Source organism: Triticum aestivum, chromosome 7B (assembly GCF_018294505.1).
Source record: "Triticum aestivum cultivar Chinese Spring chromosome 7B, IWGSC CS RefSeq v2.1, whole genome shotgun sequence".
NCBI classification, from domain to species: Eukaryota; Viridiplantae; Streptophyta; class Magnoliopsida; order Poales; family Poaceae; genus Triticum; species Triticum aestivum.
This window is the reverse complement of record NC_057813.1, coordinates 537185544-537193486: the sequence shown is the minus strand read 5'-3', so window position 1 is coordinate 537193486 and position 7943 is coordinate 537185544.

Below are 7943 nucleotides of genomic sequence, written 5' to 3'. Positions count from 1 at the left end.
AGTCATGTCTCCCTGCCACACACAAACTTGACATGTGCCCTCTAACGTTCCGGTAAGCCAGTCGCCCTATATCTTTGACTTGCACACACACACACACACAATTTCGATGGCTCCCTTCATCGATCTCGCACCCACCCACTTGATCCTCTCTTCGACTCTATCGACAGCTATGACCCCTCCCTCTCTTCTCGTGGATTGCCCGACCCTCTATGTATGATATGGATAGGCCTCCATTTCACACACATTGCATGCAAAATTTTGTTTGAGATGTCATCAACACATATTCCCACAAATAATTCACGAAATCAACCCCCACCCCACCCCCACCCCCACCACAAAACAAAAAACACTCACAAACGTGGTTTGTATCTCTCACAAACACCCACGTAGGTGGGGGACGTGCACGAAGAGAAGAGGTGCATGCACGGCGCATATACTCCCGTCTCTTTCCCAACCACACCCGTGCGGTTACACGGTGGAGCTCATTTCTGTACGAAAAAGGCAGCCCATGTGGTAATTTGGCACGTGTACTGGTTGTCCACTTGGTGGAGGGAGGATCGTCTACCACGGGTGAACAAACAAATTGCGACTTGACGTGTTATGTTAAATTAAAAAAAGAGGCAAACCATGTGGGGCCTACCTTAGAGGCAAGGCTCTATACACTGGAGTACTTTTGATGTGTCCCGTTAACTCGCAGAACGAGGAGAAGCTTGCTTAGTACGCCGTCTCCCCCGCCCACGGGCGCAGTGGCTCGCAGGATGAGGTGAAGCTTGCTCCTCCCTCGCCCATGCGTGTGGTGGCTCGCAGGACGAGGAGAAAAATTTACTACTCCCTCCGTTTACTCGTCGTCCCTACTACTACCTTCGTTATAGAGATTATATCATATTTTTTGGAATATATATGTCCTTTAGTAGATCTCAATATGAACTACTAGTACATACTCCAAACACTGATGTATATAGACGTATTTTAGAGTGTACATTCACTCATTTTGCTTTGTATGTAGTAGCACTCTCCCTCGCCCCTTGACCCTCACCCACGTGGTGGATGTGCAGCAATTCATTCGGTCTCATATAGCCAGAATGATATATACTGCACTACCATTATTGCTCGACTTCCCAAAGAGGCGAAGAGCCAATCGCAAGGTTAATATTTTGGAGATGCCAAGCGCAAGGTTATAGGAGAACGAGTAGTAGGTGCCGCGTCATTTATAAATAATTTTTTTTCTTTAGTGGCACGTACGCAATATGATAGGTTCATATGGAGAGAAAGGAAACCGCTCCACTATATACATAGTCAGGACGGGCCAGCCTACACGGTTGCTTGCTGGGGTTGCTCTCTTCACACTCTCTCGCACAAACAACTGGTGGATCACGTCCGCTTGGGGAAGGGGTGGATGCTTAGTGTATATGCAGTGGCCGTCGCCGAGGGCGAAAACCCACTGTCGGCACGTCCCGATCAGGGGTCCCCGTCGTTCTCTCTCACAAAGCCGGTGAGGTTGCCTTCGTCCCTTGCTCACTGCCGCAACGTGGGCAGTTGCCGCCTCCCGCCGCCCTCCTCAAGGTTGAGCTACGTCCCTCAGGTACAACTCCCTTTACAGCCGGCTTGCACCACTGCTCTAGTTGCCCACATCACTCCCTGTGGATATTTCTCTACTCCTTTGCCCCGCACATACCTGATACCTCTACTGGGTTCTACGTACTGTATTTGTGATGAGTTTATGTCTCATCAACTAGTCCTAGTAATCTTATTCTAATCACGCTTCTTCAATTTCTTTGCCACAGGGATGCTCATCTCGATTTTGGTGAAACTGCACAAAATGAACCGATGGTCAAAAGGTTGCAAACTTCATTTATTAGGAAGCTCGAACATTGCCAGCAAATTTAAGCCTGGTCAGGGTTCACGGTTCAAGGGCTAGGGACTGCATGGACCGTTTTTTTTCTTTAGTTGCCTCTGTTCCAAAATAAGTGTCAACTTTAGTAGTAGTACAACTTTGTACTAAAGTTTGCACAAAGTTGAGACACTTATTTTGGAACGGAGGGAGTACATATTTGCTATGATTTGTCAATCATTCAGATGCAATAGCATGCATGTTAGTCTCATTTGTATTTGATGAAATGTTGCAACGGGCAACCTTGGACGCAAGATACATGTAACAGGAGCTGGAAGCTTCATAGCATTGTACAAATTTATCTCGCTGATAAATTACAGTACATACTGGTACTATACTAGTACTTCCTCCATTCCTAAATATAAGTCTTTGTAGAGATTTCACCATTAACCACATGCGGATGTATATAGATGCATTTTAAGTATAGATTCATTCATTTTGTTCCGTATGTAGTTCACCTAGTGGAATCTCTACAAAGACTTATCTACTAGTAATAGCTAGCCCCCACTACTAGGAATTCTCTATCCTCTCCTTGAGCCACATCATCAAAATTGACGTAGCCGTTAGATGAAGTAAATCAGTCATAATAGCCGTATGATCTAGACGTTGAGAGGCTCCGCACTAAGCCACATGCAAGCATGCAGAAATACCGTGGCACATGCATGTGAGTGGGTTTTAAATCACATCAACATGTCTGCATGCAAGCATGCACCGGTAGCATGCATGTAAGTGAGCTTTTAAGTCCCATTAACATGTCAAAAAGAAAAATATAATCCCATTATGCAGTAGGAGTTGGCTGATCTTTTTTCCTTACATGGGATGATCTAAATGATGATGGGAGTTTATTTAGTTTGGCTACCACATTTGTCATGCGGTTATAGATTTTTTTAGTTCTATGAAATCGATAATTTTGCGCAGAGAGATATACCGCTGTTCCGCGGCAACGCGCGGGGACTCATCTAGTAATATTTAGGAACAGAGGGAGTAATATGTAAAGAGTTAGGTGTCGCACAGTGATAGTGTGAGGTGGGCCATGTAATCACTGAGCATGCGTGTTTTCAGTGCTCTTGCACTCCTCCGCTGTAAGAATGGAGAAAATTGTAATCTACTACCTCCTTTCGCCGAAAGCGTGGGACATCCAGCAGTCCTACCACCTCAGTAATAAAGACCAATGAGCCATCAAATCACATAGACCCAGCAGTAAGTTGGACGGACGAAGCAACCATCACTCTTGCGCCAGTGAGAGGTCATGTCCGCTCTGCCCGGGCATGAATGCGGCACCGATTCTTTGGAGCGATGCTGACCATTTCGGGCGGGAAGCGCGCGCGGGCGATGGAGGGGCTTTGGGTGGGCTAGGCTGGTCAGGAGCGGGCGTGGCAGCTGTCCGCATGTCCCTATCGGACACGCCCAAAAACGACAGGATGCACCGACTCTTGCAGCTAAAATCGTACACTACACACCATATCTCTGTAGGAGTAGGTCGATCTGTCGCACTCTCTAACACACACACATGTTGTTAAACACACACACGCACACGCACGCACCTTGGTCCCGTTGCACCTTCTAACGTGACTTATTACACCTAGACGGAGGGAGTTACGAGATACGATGGCACACTGACTTAAGTCGAATACAAGTGCCCAAAATTTGTGTGCATGTTATAATAAGGATTCACTTAAAATAGTATGTGAGCAAACAGAGGGATCAATTGGACAGTGTTCCCGAGCAGTAGCAAGATGTGTGAGGTAGTAAGATACACCGCTGGCGCTTTTAATTTTTCTTATTAATTTGTTTGTTTCACCCTCTGACTTGTGGGACCCAACGTACTACGTGGAGAGAGGTAAGGTGACTAAGGCTGCATTATTTCTGCACCACTATGGATAGTCTTACCACCAAAGCCACATGACACGATTATGATTGAAATCCTAATGACCCCAACACAAACACACAAAAAAACACAGCATGACTGTCACACGAATGCAGGAATGTATAAAAGGTTATTTTCCTCTCGTTGAACATAACGGGAGGGTTGTGTAGCTGGTTAGCCTGTTCGCTCATCAAACTTGAGGTCTCGGGTTCGATAACTACACTTGAGCATAATTTTTGCGAGGAGGATTCTTTGACTGGTCAAAATGTTTTCTAGGGTTTGCACGCTTCACACTCTCTCTCCAGTATATATATACACGCTGGAGCCTCAGCACTTGTAGTTGCTCTCTTCACACTCTCTCGCCCTCTCCAGATATAAACAAGACTTCGTTGGCCTCTCTCTCCCCTCACTGCTGCTCAAAGAGCCGGCAGGATCCGTCCGCCGGGAAGGGAAGGAGGCTTAACACTGTCGCCGTCGGCGAGGGAGGGAATCCACTACCGGCACTGCTGTTCACTTTCCACCCAGCGGCAGCGTAGGAGGGCCTCCGACCCCTTCTTCTTCACCGTCGTCCCGTCGCCCACCGAACCACGCCCCAAGAACCTTAAGGTATATTTTACTTACTCCACATGCATTGCTCTAGCTGCATGTATACCATGAATCTAGGATGTGGTTCAAAGAGGAAAGGAGTGGGGGAAAGTAGTGGGAAAAGTTGTATATAGCATGAATCTAGGACGTGGTTCAAAGAGGAAATGAAGGGGGAAAGTTGTATAGCATGAATCTAGGACGTGGTTCAAAGAGGAAAGGAATGGGGGAAAGTAGTGGGGAAAGTTGTATCGCATAAATCTAGGACGTGGTTCAAAGAGGAAAGGAAGGGGCGAAAGTACTAGTTCAAAAAGGAAAGGAAGGGACAAGGCTGTAGAGTTTGAGCAGGACTAGATTGCTGCGCTCACATAGGGAAAGGTGTCTAAAGATAACAAAACTGGGACCAACACAAATATGCTCCTTGGTTGTTTGTTCTTTGTTGCAACAGACTATGCATGACCACAGTACATCGGTAGATGCACATGGTGCTGGTGCGTCCACTGTCCCGTGCAACTCATTAGTTGTTGTTAATCTAAGGCCATGTTTGGTTAAAAACTCCCTAGTCCCTACGTACTTGGTTCCAGGGACTAAACATGGACTAGAGGTTATTAAATGACATGATAAAAGACCATGTTACCCCTAGTAATGAACTAATAGAAACAAGGTGCAATGCGTGGCAGGGGCAACTGTTGGAAAAAGTCCCAAAAAGACTCCCTCGGGGTCTTCTTTCTTTAGTCCCAAATGCCCACTTTTAGTCCCGAAAAGTCCCTCCTGTTTACTTTATATGTGACTGACACGGAGTTTTTTAGTCCCTACACCAAAATGTCCCTATAAACAAACACCCTCTAATAATGCCACTGGAAAATTGATGCAATGCCACAATTAAAAGCAAATTACATGTTTAATGAATTTTATTGTTAATATAATCTCTATGTTAATATTAATCAATGCCACCGTTTGAGAAATGCTACTGTCTTGCTTTCTTTCCCATTTAGATAAGGTAGATGCTTCTTTTTGTTGGCTTCTGTGTCATCCACCATTATTGACCACTAATTGTTTCCTTTGCACCTCTGTGTAAACAGGGTTATCTACTTCACCTTGTTGCCATTGTGACCTTTTGTTGCACTGCACAAAACACTTTTTTTAAGAGTGTTTTGTGCAGTTCAACCAAAATGTCACACCGACAATGTTGCTTGATTGCTTAATCTTAGTGGAACTGCACAAGAGGAGATCTTACTTCCTATCCGTTAAGGCAAATTTGGTTCAGATCTTCTTCTTGTGAGTTGTTTGAATTCCGCATCATGAGAGGTCAGTACTAGCCTTCCTTCACATGATTCTGCAGTGTGCTTTCATATGTTGTGCTACTTGTACGATAATGTTGCTTGATTTTAGTGAACTGCACAAATGGAGACAAGACTTCCAATCTGTGTGTGCACCGTAATATCCCATTGAGGTAAGATAAGGATATTTCACAACTGCTGGCCTGTATTTTGCCACTTTCAACAGAAAATTAATTTTAGTACTATACTTGTGCTCCCTAATTAACATGCCAAATCTTACATTGAAGGCGAAGCTTGTCTGTTATTAAACCAAGTGATGAAGGGGAAGAACAAGCGGAAGAAAAACAAAAATCAACTCCCGGTGCTGTAATGAAGCACTGGAACTGTGATGACACAAGTAATGATATAGTTTTGCATCTTAATTTATTGCTATGGCTAGAATGAGCAATTGTTTTGGCACTGATTTGATGCCATACGTAATTATCTCTACTTGTCCAAACAGGGATCTTCTTCGAAGATACCATATATTTTAGTGGAATTGCACAAAAAGATGTTGGAAACATTAAACTAATCGAGGAGTATATAGTAAGCATGGCCACCATAGTAGATAGCAACAGATGGTTCTGGAGAAGTGCTTGATCTGTATGCTCTACACAATAAGCCTCCTGACAAAGGTTGGTACTCTCCCACTAATTCATCCATATGATTGAGCTTTGTCATCTCTATTGGTGTTGTGCTACTGTTTAGATACTGTCATGAAAAAGTGGTATTGTCCTTGAGAAGTGCTTCATCTGTGTTATTTTAAATATTTCCTTTCCTTTTTTTCGAGCAAATAGGGATGCTAGCATTTAGTTGTCCTCTTGTCTTTGCACAATAGGATCATCTTCCTCTGAAGAAGAATATGGAGTATGTGAAGTGACTAGTTCCGACTATGCCGGGATGAAGAAGCCCTGTCTATCTTCTCATCAGAAGGAGCAGTTGAAGGATGGTTACATTACTCCCCACAAGACCAAACTAACTTCAGCTCAGAAGGACTGACAAATCTCCATTTTTTTGCTGTGATGCGCGAGTACAATGTTGTTCTAGGATTCTCATCAGAAGGAGCAGTTGAAGGATGGTTACATTACTCCCCACAAGACCAAACTAACTTCAGCTCAGAAGGACTGACAAATCTCCATTTTTTTGCTGTGATGCGCGAGTACAATGTTGTTCTAGGATTCTTTCTGGTGAGTTCTATTTTTCTAAAAGTGTGCTCTACATGGACCATGTAGGTGCATGTTTAAACTGTCAATTCATAGTACATTTTGCTTTATACTAATCACTTTTTTTGTATTTGTGCAAACAGGGGTGATCAGCTTGATTTCAATGGGAACTGCACAAAATGTTCATGAATACATCGAATCATTCATTTCCACCACAAGAAAGGAGGTGCCGATAAGTTCAAGGCGTTGCAACATATAAGGGCGAAATCATACAAGCTACACGTGAATTTGGTTGATTTTGGTGGAACTGCACAAAAAGAACAGTTGGTTTATTTAGCACGAGGTGCCATGTCAATGTCCGAACTGATGGCAAACCCTGCCCATTCCACAATCGTAGGGATTTGATATTTTGGAATGGGACAACCTTGTCAAATTTTTCTCGTTGATTTTTAGACATGTGTTTGATATTTTCGAAAGGGACGCCCTTGCTGTCAGCAGTGTCGATCAATTTTTTCTTTATTCTTTAGTTGTGAAGTAAATATTGCCTCTAACATGTGAGTCGCTAAGATGCATAATCATCAATTGTTTTGAATGTTCTCTATGATTGCCAGCCCTGTGTGTTTGATTGCAATGTACAGAAACGCTAAAAAGCTGCTCAAACTCTTTGTACTCCTTCTGTTCCTTTTTACTTCGCACATTGTGAAAGTGCATACTTTTTTGTATAAGATTGGTCAAAGTAGAGATACGTTGACTGCAGACAAAACTTGTATAGAAAGGACCAGAGGGAGCACATGTGAAACTGCTGCAAACGAGGTGATCACCCTGGGAATAATGCTAGTACGTATTGTTTTGCATGTTCATCCAATGCCAGTCATACAAGAATTCGAACTAATCGAAATAAATTCATTCATACACGGTCGGATTTCATATAAACATGCCGGATTTAATTACATTTCATACATTCTTCAACTAAAAAGAGGTGTTTGTGGCCGCATGCATCTCCTAGATGCAGAGGCCGGGGGTCATCCTCCTTTTCTAAAAAAAACTAAAAAGGGGTGCGCTGGAGGTACAATTAATTAACCGAAGCTACCCATATGTGTGTCCCACTGAGCCAAACAGAA